Below are 14,503 nucleotides of genomic sequence, written 5' to 3'. Positions count from 1 at the left end.
ATTTGATTGTAATTCCTTCAATCATTAACTTCTATATTTTAGGATTATTGTATATGGATTTGGTATCAAGTTGGTGAAGAAAGTTCAAAAGCTCTAGTGCTGTGTGGCGACTCGGTCTCAAGTCGCTAGACGACATGTGAGCAGCACATGAGGCACATGGGTCTGAAAGTTTGTTGTGCCAAGTGGCTAGCGGCTGGCTCGCGGGTATGCCAACGATTCAGTAGGCACATTGACAACTGTTTTTCTGTGTCTCTTAGTTTCTTTCATTCACACTATACATACCTTTATTACCCACAAAATTGTAAAAAGAATTTCAGAGAGAACCCTAGAAATTCATTTGAGAGTTAGTGATTGTCATCCTTCAATCATCTACACATTTTTCTTAGTTTTCTTCACTCTATTCTCTCTCAACTTCCATATCCTATGATTAGCCCAAACACAATCCACACATATAATGAGTGTAGAGAGATGTTTTGGAGCAATTGAGAAGCATTGGGTTCATACCAATATTTGGAAAATGCAATTGGGTTCAATTGCGGGATTTATAAAGTTAGTAAAAATAAGACTCTATGAAGTTCGTAAGTAGCTTGAGCTTGGAGGGCTCAAGTACTTTAGATAACTTAGGCTTGTAGGGTTTTTGTGTATTCATGTATTTCGACTGATTTGCTGGTGGATTAGTTTGGCTTGTCAGGTTGTAGAGAGGTTTGCTAGGTTCTTGATAGGAGTTTTACTATTGTACCAAATAGCTTGAAGGGTTAGTTAGTAATAAGTTGTAATAGCAGTGTGGTCGGTTAGTTAGTTAGTCAAGAAACTATAACTGATTGTATAATAGAATCCACAACTGTACCAATGTATATAAAATAGCTCAACTATAAGAGGGTGATATGGATTGTTAAAAAGGACATTGAAGAATGATATACAATTTTCTTCTCTTTGCTCTCTCTATTCTATGTACTCTAAGAGGCTTAGTTCCCCCTCAAAGAACTACCATAGCTAATTCATGTTGCTTGATTAAGAATTATTGAGTTCTTATCGTTTGGTATCAAAGCCACTTTCCTACCATCATAATAAGAACCAGATCAATTTTCCAAATCAATGACAAGATTGCTTCCATTGAAGTGAGTGTATACCTACACCAAAATTCTAGAATCTCTCCAAACATATTTCATAGGAAATCCAAGCCCAGAACCTGTCCAAGTTCTAGAATCTACAACAAAATCAATTCATTGTTGAGCAGAAACTTCCTTCAAGAACCTAATTTTGGAACTAAGAGAACCAAGTCGTGAAGCTTCCTATTTTCAATGGAAAATTTCATTACAATTAGATTCACCCTGCAAACAATTTTTCACCTACCATAGAACTCCTTGGTACCATAAGATCTTTACAGCTTCTTGGTATGTGGAGGGAGAAGCCCTAATATGGTTCCAAAAAGTTGAAGCTGGTCACTTCATCAATTGGGGGACTTTTGTGGAAGCTCTTCTCACAAGATATCCACATCATACATTGGTTCTATGGAGGGTATTATCAAGCATAAACCGATTTCATGTATGGGTGCACTTTGAAGGGCTCATGACTATGAAGTGCAACAACCAATGGATACACGGAAATTCTTGAAAAGTTTGCAGCAACAATTGATGCAATTTTTTTTAAAAAAAATTAGTTTAGAAACACCATTAAGGATTCAAGAGACAACGACCCAAGTTTCAGCAACTTTCAAGACCATGATTGAAGAACCATCAAAGAAGCAAGAGTCACATAATCAATTCATAGAAATAACCAAAGATGAAAGAATGGAGAAGTTAGAAGGTGTGACTGAAGAAGATTTAAGGACTTTAGAGTCCATTGACCAGGTCTCTAAGGATCAATCCAAGGTCAAGGAATTGAAAGAAATAGAATTGCTAACATGAAACAAAAGCATGATCAAAATCCTACAACTGGTGGGTGATTTAGAGACTTAAAAGTCCTTAGAGCTAAGGTAAAATTTTATTAGGTAGGCACAGGATCATGGCATATACAAGTGGTTGAAGAAGTGTACATCACCAAAGTAATCAAGTTATCCTTAAGGTATTGGGCAATTAGAAGATCACCCTTGATGTATAGGGAGGCTGTCGTACCAGGTGCATAGCAACTGCCTTATTTGCAATTATGGTTGCTATAGACTTCACCAACTGTTGTAACAAAATTATTCTTCACCTAGTTCCCTCAAAGAACTACCATAGCTAATTCTATTATTTGATTAAGAACTACTGAGTTCTTATCAGTTCTCCGATTTTCCTCTTTAATAAGACATTGTGTATTATTTTATGTTTACATTCTCTTTCCCTTACTCTTTATGCTTTTAATTGATTGTCAAATATATTTATCCATGCACAGGTTGATTCTTTGATTAATTTGCTAATCACTGATATTCCACATTAACCAAGTGTTGCTTAAAATTAATCAAGTCGTAATTAAAATTTGGATAGCCTTTGACCCAATGGCTCTAGCATAGCCTTTGACCTATTCTCCATTGTTGTTTCGGATCAAACTTCCTCCCCCTGCCAGCCAAGGGTTACCAAGTAGAGATCCGTCCAAATTCAATTTATACCAGTTCACAAGAAGTCGAAGCCATTTGACTTTGATCATGGTACGAGAGGAACGAAGCTTCCCACTAATGGTGATATAGGCAAATTTAATAGGTTTTTATAATGTCTCTATCTTCAAATTTCTCTGTAGCCTCTCTCATTTCAGAAGACGACACTATTTTTGTGTAGCCATAAAAACCAAATTCCAAAAGAGAAGATGATGGCCCCAGTTGATGTTCGAGGTAAGGGATGTCTTAGAGTTGCAACAATTTAACCGCAACCAGTCCATAGAACTGGCTCCATAAAACAATGAAGCTTTGCATAAGGGGGGAAGAGTTCCAAAAACATTGAGCAAAATTGCAATCTCTCAAGACTCAGGAGCTTCATTACAAAGCGGGCAAATGGAGGGGATATCCAATCCTCTAGAAGCAAGGATAACACGAGCAGTTAGTTCTTAGCCGGTACATCAAGGGTGATCTGCCAATTGCCCAATACCTTGAGGACAACTTGATTATCTTGGCGATCTACTCCCCTTCAACCACTAGTATATGCCATGATCTTAGTTTTTAGAATTGTAGAACAAAGCTTCCCTCGGTTGTTATCAACCGTTTTAAGAATGTTTTATGTTTTACCAATAGAAAATAATGAAATAGACGACCTGTAATTATCCGGTCTTCAATATCTTTATTGCGTAACTTTGCATTCTCTGCCTCAGAAAATTGATTACATTTCTGTCACATGTAATTTTTTTTACAGATTTTACCAATACTTTACATTCTCTATATCAGAAAATTGATTTCATTTCTGTCATATGTAATTGATTTCATAAACTCTTTTATCAAATTCTTCTATAAAAAAAAGTCCCTAGCTGTAAAATATATTTCAATTATTTGTTTTGAGATACACATAACAAAAAAATTTACTCCAAATTATTTTATTTCATTTGTTTGATTTTGATTATTAATTGATTTTCGTACAAGTTTCATGACTTTAGTCTTGAATTTTGAGAAGGAACGTTCGTGGTTCCACTCTTGAAAATCAAGGTATCCGCTAAGTTGACATGTAATCAAAGATTACGTATGAATCAAATGACCTTAGAATCCCATTACAAAATAGAGCTATGCTTTTTCCTCGCACTCTCAATCAACTTCCGACACAAATGTACAAAATAAAGTTCTTATATAAAAAATAAAAGCTTCGTCATAACTTATCTAATCTGGGAAAGTAAAGATTCTATGTAATAAATGTATGAGGTGTTTCCAGGATCAAATGGGATTGAAGAACCATTGATCAGGATAGCCACAATTTGATATAGCGCCCGAGCCATTACATCAAGAGGAACTATATTTATCCTCCAGAATTGGTAATGGGCGCAAATTGATATCCATTCACATATCATTTTTCCAGATAACTCAAAATTGCATAAATCATCTATTCTCATTCAAACCTTTAAAGATTCAATTAAACACACACACACACACACACATATATATAATACACAATTGCATACTTTGAGCAATGAATAGGTTGGGACTAGAGCTCAGTGGAAGGAGAAGTCGTTTTTATAAAATGAGCTCACGGGCGAGGCCTTTTGGGTCTCGTCCACTGCCCAAAACACTATCCAAGTGTTTAATCTCATCATAGCAACCAAGTCCCACCAACCAAATTTAACATTTAAAAGGAAAAACCAAAAAAAAAAAGTGAGACCATATAATATTTAAAAGATAACATACATATAATTAGGGGGCTTCAGTGTGTGTAACATTCAGATCATCGAAATAAATCTCTCACCGAAATCCGCTAAGATAATAAAGTTATCATCATTAGCCCAATTCAAAAAGATCATGCATCTTTGACACAAATATAAAAACAAAATTAAAAAAAAAAAAAGTAATGAGAAATAGAGGAGGTAATGTGCTCAGACAGCCAAGGGTTTGTAATCAGAATATGGGAAGAAGAACCCAGATCAGAAACTCTAGTCCACAAATAGCCTCATCACCGCACACTTCAAATAAACACAGACAGATACATAGACAGAGACATATTCATATAAAAAAAGACTAACAAAAACAGAGAGAGCAAAGCTAAAACCTAAAAACCTGAAGAAGATGGAGTCTCAGAAAAATCCTCGGAACCCTAATAGGGTGAGATGTGAGAGAGAGAGAGAGAGAGAGAGAGAGAGGCAGAAGATAATATTATGAAAAAGATTTCTCTTGTGTCTAATTTATAGGAAGCGCTGAAGCGGCTGTGTTAGAAATTAGGGTTTGTTGAGTTATGATATGTTTTGGGTTTTGGGTCTTGGGCCTGGCTGTGCTGTGGTTTCTACTTCCTACTTCCTGGGCGGCTGATAACTGATATGAAATGGTTGGACTTTTAGATAGGGCTCCCATATTGTAGGACTGGGCTTGTTTGGGTACTTGGGCATGCATCACAAACGTACCAAACCCAGCCCATTGTCAGCTCTAAGGTTTTTTTTTTTTTTTTTTTAATAAATAATGAAGAGTTGTCCAAAACTTTTATGTGACGTTTGTTACTGGGTAATGTTTTAGGATTCTTAAGAATGTTTAAAGATTTTCATGTTTGGTTGTAAATCACACTAGAGAATTAGATGGTAGGAGAATCTGGATTCCTCTTTTAACCCCCTTTCAGTAGGAATGTGGATTTCCTTTAAAACATGTGGGTATCCAAATTCCCAAAGTTAAAGGAAATTGTTTTTTTTATAAATTGATAATTTTTGCATTTTTTTTTCCCTTATCATTTAAGCAATTGAGATAAAATATAAAACAAATCTTCGATATCTTTTCCTCTATCTTTATCTCTTCCCGCTAAAACAACATAAATACGATAGACAACTCTGTTGATATATTCATCTTTTCTTCTTTTAAACTATAGTTTTAATGAATTTATCATAATTTATAGTTTATATATATTTTTTCATTATTTATTTAGAGGAAGATTATTATTATTTTTTTAAAAAGACTTATATTGGATTTACAAATCTAATGATAGAATGGGAAAAATAAATAATTCAGTTAAGATTTCTAGGAATAAACTAGATATTATAATCTCACATTCCTAGGAATCTTATTAGATTCCCAATTAAACCAAACATAGGAATAGTTCCATTCCTAGGTATTTAGATTGCAAGACATCATATTCCCAAGAATTTGGATGTGAGGAGTAATGTGGATTCCCCGTTACTAAATGCCACCTTAGGCTTTAGCCAGGCTATTCAACTATATTCATTTGACACCTTGAAAACCCTCTAAATCGATAATGTGGTGTATGGAACTTGAAGCCCCTGAGTTTATAACGTATTCTTCAAATCCATTGAACCTACTACTTGGGTGTCTCTAAAGTGACTTTAACTCTACAGTTTCAATTTTATTTATTTATTTATTTATAAAGGTGAAGTCCTTACAATTTCAAGTTACAACTTTACAACCATTGTTCATTGTTGTAGCTCAAACAATCAAAGTATAGCCCTTATTTTTTGGATAATCAATCAAAAGTAGGGTTATAAATGAGCTGAGCATTTTCAAGTTATGCATGCTCGAGTTCAACTCATTAATAAATGTCAAGTGTTCAAGTTTAAACTCGTTAGAAAGCCCAAAAGCCTGAGCTCAAATTGACTTGGCTTGATTCATTATTTGAGCTCAATATCAAAGCTCAAACTCGAGTTTAATATCAAGTTTTAAGCTCAATATCCATTATTTAACCCAATACATTATCAAATGCTTAAATCTCCAAAAATAAAGTAAACAAAAACAACATACTTTTCAAATTACAAAGCTAAGCTACTATAATAATAATAATAAAAAAATGTAACCAACAAGATGTTGTCGAGGGGGAAATTGATGCCTCTGAATAAAATATGGGGAAGTCAAGCTGAAACTCAATGATGGGCTCTTGAGATGATGCCCAAAGGTTTCGGTGTGGTGATAAGCCTATCCAAGCAAGATATAAAGGCTGCACCTTGACAAAATAGCAACAAAAGCCCAATAAAAATACTTCACAGTAGTTAATTAGTATATTAGTGGTCCTGTTTTGATAATACAAGAAAAATAAACTCTCCAGCGGTAGGATGAAATTATACTTAAAGTCCAGCAGTCAATTAATAAATAGATTTAAGAAATTTTTCACTTCTGGAATTCCTTGTGTGTCTCGGTCAGGGAGATCTATTGTACTTTCAGCCATCATTACATCAATACGAGGGAAGAATTCCATTATTACAAATACATTGTATAGTAAAACAAAAGGTAAAAATTAAAGGTTCCATGGTGAGAAGAAAGGGGTTAATTGGCATGGTGTGAAGGGAGAGAGAGATTCCAACTCAGTGCAGCAAATGTTGAACTAAGATTCTTGGAATATATCTATGTGTGTGTGTGTGTGTGACGTGAGTGGGGTAGTGTAGGCTATTTTGAGTGAGTGGTATGTAAGCTTGTGGTGGTATGACTGACTAGCAAGCATTTATGGGCTTAGAATATGCAAAAAAAGAAAAGGGAATGTTGAGGCTAAGTGAGTGTGGGCTAAGGGGAATGATTTATGAGCTTAGGGAGAGTTAAACCACAAGCACAGTGACAAGAATAACAGAAATTTCAGAGGAGTTGGTGTGTGTTTGGTGGGCTGGTGTGCTTACCCTTTTATAGTGGAGTTTAGGGAGGTATTAATTAACAAAAGTCCAAAACGTAGGACTAATCAGGAGGCAGAATAGCAGGCTTAATTATCCTAGGATTTGGCCATAAATGGGAGATTTGCTTTTGGGGCTACTTTGCTACTTTGGGTAATATGACATACGGTGAGTATTTGGGGTAATCTTGCATTAAATGTCAAGATTTCTGAAGCTAAGTTTAACCAATAGGATTAAGGCAGGTATCAAGGATGAATCCTAGTGTTACAACTGAGATTTGGCCCTAGGAAGTAGGATTCAACACCCCAAGCTAGGTGTCAAATTTAAGCCCACTTCAAAGGGTTTTCCTAGAGATCCCTTTATGTCCTCAAAATCACATGTTCCCAAATTTTCCCCTTTAGGATTCATGGGTTTGGCACACGAACCATTTCTTGAACATTTTTGACATTTATAGCATTGATTTGTTGAGATTTGGATAACTTGATTTCAGCTCCCTTTCCGCTAGAGATATATTCTTAAGGGCAATGATAAAATTTCATCACCTATTAGACTTCACTATTACAACTTTTGGGCACTGTTCACGTTAGGTAGAGGGTGACAGAAAGTTGATGGGCCAACCCCTAGTTCATTCTCAAAGACTTGGTTCTCTTGTAGAGGCCTTCAGTTGGACCTTGGTTAGGGATGAACAAGATGGAGACTGTTTGTCTAGTCCTTTGCCTTTGCTGGAGTTCTTTGGATCGGGCTTGCTCATGTGGGCTGGACCCTTTGGGCTGGGCTATGTTCATCCCCTTTTTTACTTGGGCTTGTCCTCCTTTTATAGCATATTTGGACCTACAAAAATGACACATTGCCATGGGTTTTCATCCCTTATGGACTCTTATTATTAGTAAATATTTTGGGGTTTTGATGAATATTTGTAATGGGACTTTGGGCAATGAGTTGTAATATTTAAAATCACATCATAAGCTTAATTACTTCAAAATACTTTTGTAAATAACATTTACTATTTTTGAAATGATGAATTTCATATCATAAGTAATGTTTATGGTTTCTGATAATCACGTTATGATTTAAATGGTGAATAGTTACCATGAGCATTGAAAATAAATATTTATGAATGTTGTGACATAAATAGTGACCACGGGTTCTATATAAATTCCATTGGTTTATAGTATGAGATAAATATCATAGTTTTAAGATAAATGGCTTTCCATAGGATTATAATAAAGTTTAAGAAATTGAAGCATTGTTCATCATTTTTAAGTGAAATAATTATGATATGATATTTTTTGCCATGTGCTAATAATCTTGTGCTTTTGATAAAATAGTGCAAACATAAATTGAGCTTTTGATATTGTCAGTGAGAACTAAGCTTTTTGATATTGTCAGTAAGAACTGGGCTTTTTAATGTTGCTAGTGAGAACAGAGTTTTTTATTTATATATTTATTTTTATGTTGCTAGTGGGAACTGGGTTTTTTATTTTTATTTTTTTTATGTTGCTAGTGAGAACTGGGCTTTTTGATAAATAATTTGCCATGAGATTAAATTATGGGCTTTGATTATGGATTTGAATTTCATTGATAAAATTGTTTTGCCATGTATTTGAATTATGGGCTTTTCAAATATTGCTAAGTGTAAAAGTTCTTGGGTTTTAGAAAAGGAATGAGATTTTAACTTGCTCGGTAAAATAAATAATTTGGGATTAGACTTTACAAAAATATTCGGTCTTCTGGTGTTTTATATTTGTAGCCCAATTTTGTAATGGAAAGAAGAATGGTTGTGGGCTAGCATAATAATAGTAAAAAAATATTTAGGGAAGCCTAATAATTTGTGGGTGATGTTTGAAAATAAATAAGTGTTATTTAAATAATATTAGGCGTAAAAAAAATGTACCTTAACAGATGTCTATGAGTTTTGCAAAAATTTCAAGAAATTTAATTCAAAAGTAAGGTTAGTAGAGCATCCACAGCAATGGAGCTAAAAATTTAGCTTTTTAGCTCCATCAAAAGTTATTTTATCTATTTTACCTACACACATGCTGCAGCAATGAATCTATTTTAGCTTTCAACACAATAAAATAATATAAATATCACAATAAAATAATATATCCACTACAATAAAAAAATATATTCACTACAATAAACAACCATCACAACCACACACACAACCACAGCCGCCGCCGCCGCCGCCACCACCACAACAAAGAAAAAAAAATCAACTAGCCCACACCCACCCGACCCACCAGGCAACACCCACACCCACCACCACAAAACCCACCTGAGCCAACATAGCACACCACAACCCACCGACGTCGATGAACCCAACCAATGCCGATCTATCCACCACAGTCCAGTGATGCCGATCTACCCACCATAGCCCAGCGACTATTCAACCACACCACAGCCCACCAATGCCGATGAACCTAGCCACCCACCGACGCCGATCTACCCACACAACCACCACCATCACCTGTGAGACAGAAAGGTGATTGGCATGGGTTTGAGGAGATCGGCGGCTTGGGATGGCTAGGTCGGGCCAGCGGCGGTGAATGAGGGAGCTTGAGAGAATGACGGTGAGAGAGGAGAGTGATGGTGAGTTTTGAGAGCGGCTTGGGACGGGTGGGTCGGGCCGACGACGATGAATGAAGGAGCTTGAGAGAGTGACAGTGAGAGAGGAGAGTGATTGAGAGAGGATGAGAGCTTGAGAGAGTTTGCTTGAGAGAGTTTTGGGAGAGGATGAGAGCTTCAGATGAAGTGACTGAGAGAGAGAGAGAGAGGCACGGAGTAAGAGAGAGAATGAAATAATATTTTAATCAACCGGTAGAATAAAATAATATATATTTTTTAGCTCTCATGAATAGTGCACATCTATCTATAGAATTGCACTGTAGCAATGGAGCTAAAAAAAATAGATTTAGCTCCACTGCTGCAACTTAATTTTGGTGTTTGAGGAGCTAAAATATAGCAATATAGCACAACTGCTGTGAGTGCTCTTACAAAGAGATTTGCTCAAGCAAACCAAAAATGAGGCCACCGTGAGTTCTGCCCATATCTCCACTGAACGCTACGCCATCTCGTACTAACTAGGTCAAAGCTCGACCAACTTCACAAACTAGATTGGAGCTCCACCACCTCCACAAACTAGATCAAAGCACCTTGCATCACAACTATACCACCACGCTGTTGATTTGATCAATTCGAGAGAGAGAGAGAGAGAGAGAGAGAGAGAGAGAGAGAGAGAGAGAGAGAGAGAGAGAGAGAGAGAGAGAGAGAGAGAGAGAGAGTTTTGGACTTAGTAGAAATTAGATTTTGATGGAAGGGGAGTCTTTTTTTTTTTTTTTTTTTCTTCTTCTTCTTCTTTTTACCGAAAGGAAAATAACTAAAGAAACAGATGAAAATGTTTCTTTTGATGGGTCTTGGAGCCAATTAATGATTGAACTAGATGAGTGGATAGCCGGGAGGCCCAGTTATTGTGCAGCCTAAGCTGAAAATGACCATGGACCGAAGAAACATATGAAAAGAAAAGTACAGTTCATATGAAGTTTAAGGCTTTTAAATCAGCTCAAGCCCAGACATGTCTTCGGCTTGGGCCTAGTATAAAGATAAAACCAAAATTTTTCTTTAAGGATCCAAAACTTGTTAAAAAATATTACCCATTCAGGAATTTAAAAATATCTTAAAATTTAAAAATAAATAAATAAATGAAAAATAAAATTAGCATATATTCAGTATTAACAAAATATCAATAAAAAAAACATAAAAAATGGTTTTCTTAATACATTTCAAATCATTATATATAATTATTCAAAATGAAACTCAATGTTCTTTTAAATCCCTCTATTATTAACTTTATACTAAACTTCATAGCATTTTTTTTTTCATTATACAAGATTAAAGATCCCAATCGAAAATCATTTTTCATTTTGTTGTGAAACATAATTTTGATGGTATTTATGATTGAATGCATATTCAATAGTCATGGTATGAATTGAAATAGTAAGTTCAAATATAACCACTCCATAAACAAGTTGGTAGTCTATTAATTTTCTAGCTTGTACCAACTAATGGCACAATTAAAAAAAAAATTGAATGTTGAATTATATTATACTCATAACGGTGAAGTTCTATTTTCAATAGTAATTTTCATGATATGTGAAGTCTTATAGATAAAACTTACTTAGTTAATAATAGAAAAATATCATCGACTTTAAAAGATTTATATGACTTTGCCAAGAGTTTTGTAGTTCAACTGACATGTCTTTATGCACAAAGTGTTTGAAGGGTTTTAGAGAAAAACGGTCTCAAAAAAGATTCATGTGACTATTGAGGATTCAAAGTTAAGCTAAAAGTAATCTAATAATTAATGATGCTTAATTGGTTGAGCTAAAAATAATATAACCATTTATGATTCTCAATTGAAAAGTCATGTTGCTGATGAAAACAAATAAAGAAATACCGGTCTATAGCGGATCTCTTACAAGATCAATTCGGAGTGGCTCTATTTCGTTTAGAAAATACGATTAGAGGAACTATAGGCGGAGCAGTTAGGCATAACTTAATACAAACTCCTCAGAATTTAGTAACTTCAACTCCATTAACTAAACAATCTTTTAAGCACAACTAGACAATATGGTAGCATCTAAATCCTAAAGAGTCAAACTTCTCTTCTAATTTTAACTAATATTTTTTTTAAAAATTGTCATGTGAAACAAACAATCATAACTCATAAGTCATTTGCATTTTCGTGGGTTGATGAGATTTTTATTTTTATTTTGTGATAAAAATTTTGTTTTGTTTTGCTAGTATTTTTGGGGGGGGGGGGGGGGGGGTGATGGTGAAGACGGTCACTAGACAGAAATTTGGGTTAGTTGGCAAATTTAATTTTTTGGATTCTTTGGGGACTAGGTATTTATTGTTGTCCCAACATTTTTTAAATCGTATATATTAATATATGATCATTTAAAAAAAAAAAAAAAATTCCCAAAGGGGCCATAGCCATATTTGGTGTTGTAAGTTGTAAAAGTCCGTCCCTAGTTAGACCTTGATTTTTACTTTCTTTTCTCAATTATATAAATGTTACTCACATTCAAGAAAAACAAATTCCACTATTATTTTAAGCAATATCCACCACATCATTCATATTATTAATTTTTAAAAATGTTTTAATGAATTATTTCCCAACACAAACCCACATCCTCACACACTTTCAAGTTTCACTCTACTATAATGAGATTAAAAAAAAGGACATATTTGTTTTTACTGGCTATGAGGGTTTTTAGTTGTGTGTGGTTGTGTTGAGATAAGCTTTGTTTTTGTTTTTATTTCTTCTTTCTTTTTTAATACTAATAACTAAGCAATAAGGCTGGCAGCAATATTGAGGAGAAAGAAAGTGAAAAACACATAGCTTGAGAATGAGAAAAAAGAGGAAAATGTAAAGTTTTGTTTTGAAATGGACTGACATCTATTTTATTTGGAGAGAGTAGGTCATTGTTCATTGGATTAATTACAAGTCTTTGGATAATTGGAGAGCTTAACTATTATTTTATGGGTTTGACACTTTTACTGTAAAAATGTTAATCACTTTTTTTTTTTTTTTTCCATAAAAACTTTTTAAAAATAGTTTATTAATATATGCTCTAAAATGCCCTAAGGGTATATATTAACCTTAACCTGACACTATTCAAAAAAAAAAAAATATATATATATATATATATAAACCGTGCCCTTATTTTATTTGATGAGAAATTTTACCTGTTAGACAAAGTTTAAATCTTCTAAACAAATGGGTTTCACAAAAAAAAAAAAAAAAAATTCTAAACAAATGGAAGGGTTGGCTATAGTTTTTTGAGGGCCTATATCTTTTTGCTATGTATACTGTGTAGAAAATTTAAATTGGGGGGGGTGGGGGGGGTGCGGCGCCAAGGAGCAACATGGCTCCACCTTGAGTGCGGCTCAAACCTACAAATGGGTCCAACCCCTTAAAAACCTAACCAGATGTGAGTTGGATGGAAAGGACTAAGGAGTGAGATCTGAGTAACCAACCACTGAAGTTTGCCTAGTTCCATTTTGCGGGAAATTATTGGGTAGTCTGGGACTACAAGGTTAGCTAGTCCCAGCCAATAAAATTAAGCCACCTCACTAAAATGAAGTTACATCACCATACTTGCCATGTCAGCCCAATAAGGCCATCTCCTTGTAACATCTGTTAGCTCTGTTAGAAGTTAGAACAAATTCAAAATTTTTCAAAAATTTAGGTGTGAATAGGCGGGTCATTGAAAAACCTGGAATATAAAAACTTATTAAATTTCGTTTTTATTTTTACTTTTCTGTCTTTTGAATAAGGTTGGGTTATATGCATTCCCTAAATCCACCACCTCCGATAGGGACCTGTTTTAATAATCAGTGGAGATGGTGTCTCCTCCTCCTTGCTTGAAGTTTCAGCCACAAATTGCCCTAAACCCACTTCTTATCTTGGCCTCCATTCTTAGGAATTTAAGGGACTTAGTTTATGTGTTTATTTATTTAATTTTTTCTAGTCTTTTACCTTGTTTCTAAGTATGATAGTAATCTATGAACGATTCAAGAGATGGAATGTATAGAAGATGATGAAAAAAAGGCATAAGTTGGGAAAATTTTATGACTAGAAAGGTCAATTGGAGATTTTTTTTTTTTTTTTTTTTGGCCGTGGAATGGAGATATAGGTATTTGATTTATGTTGTAGTAGTTCAAGTTTTTTACTATCTCTATTGGTCTTCTCTATTCTCAAAATTCTTTCCCCTTGATTTGTGTAATTAAATGTTTCATGAATTTGATGTTGCTTCACTGAATTTTTGTAAAATTTTATATGGAAGGTCAAATTAATAGGCTTGGTCCATACGATTACTCTCTTGAAATATTTTCTGCAAGGCGTTTGTGAAAATGCTTATTTGATTGGCATTGTCTATTGTCTTATGCTCTCACTTTTGGTGGATGGTAATACATTGGTGTCATTTGTGGTGGTATTGTTTTAGCTATATGGTGTTCATGGAGCTATGAGAAGGGGGGAAAGAGGAAAATGTCTATATAGAACTTTGGTCTGAATAAGGTCTATGTGAGGGCATGACTTTTTTTTTCCTATTTACATGTGTTAATGTGTTTGATAATTATGCATATGAAGTATTTGAGAAAATGCAGCTTAATGATAACTATGAATGTTTGAATCGTTCTCCCTTCCATGTAGCAAAAAAATTAAATCATACATTCAAAGTTTACTAGATCACTGAATAATAATATTATATTGGCTTTGCTACTTAAGAATAGCTTTAGATTA

General features: G+C 34.4%; 4 non-coding genes across 4 annotated transcripts; all 4 read right to left on the bottom strand.

Moving 5' to 3' along the window:
• Nucleotides 1–3,806: 3,806 nt before the first annotated feature.
• LOC115958707 lies at nt 3,807–3,929 on the bottom strand. Its single transcript, XR_004084630.1, has one exon. It is a non-coding gene; the product is annotated as a small nucleolar RNA snoR80 (small nucleolar RNA).
• Nucleotides 3,930–4,099: 170 nt separating this feature from the next.
• LOC115958691 lies at nt 4,100–4,212 on the bottom strand. The gene has a single exon (XR_004084616.1). It is a non-coding gene; the product is annotated as a small nucleolar RNA Z152/R70/R12 (small nucleolar RNA).
• Nucleotides 4,213–4,308: 96 nt separating this feature from the next.
• On the bottom strand, nt 4,309–4,394 carry LOC115958690. Its single transcript, XR_004084615.1, has one exon. It is a non-coding gene; the product is annotated as a small nucleolar RNA R11/Z151 (small nucleolar RNA).
• Nucleotides 4,395–4,474: 80 nt separating this feature from the next.
• Nucleotides 4,475–4,572, bottom strand: LOC115958689. Its single transcript, XR_004084614.1, has one exon. It is a non-coding gene; the product is annotated as a small nucleolar RNA Z157/R69/R10 (small nucleolar RNA).
• Nucleotides 4,573–14,503: the final 9,931 nt, after the last annotated feature.

Source organism: Quercus lobata, chromosome 8 (assembly GCF_001633185.2).
Source record: "Quercus lobata isolate SW786 chromosome 8, ValleyOak3.0 Primary Assembly, whole genome shotgun sequence".
Lineage (NCBI taxonomy): Eukaryota > Viridiplantae > Streptophyta > Magnoliopsida > Fagales > Fagaceae > Quercus > Quercus lobata.
This window is presented reverse-complemented; position numbering and strand designations above follow the sequence as displayed.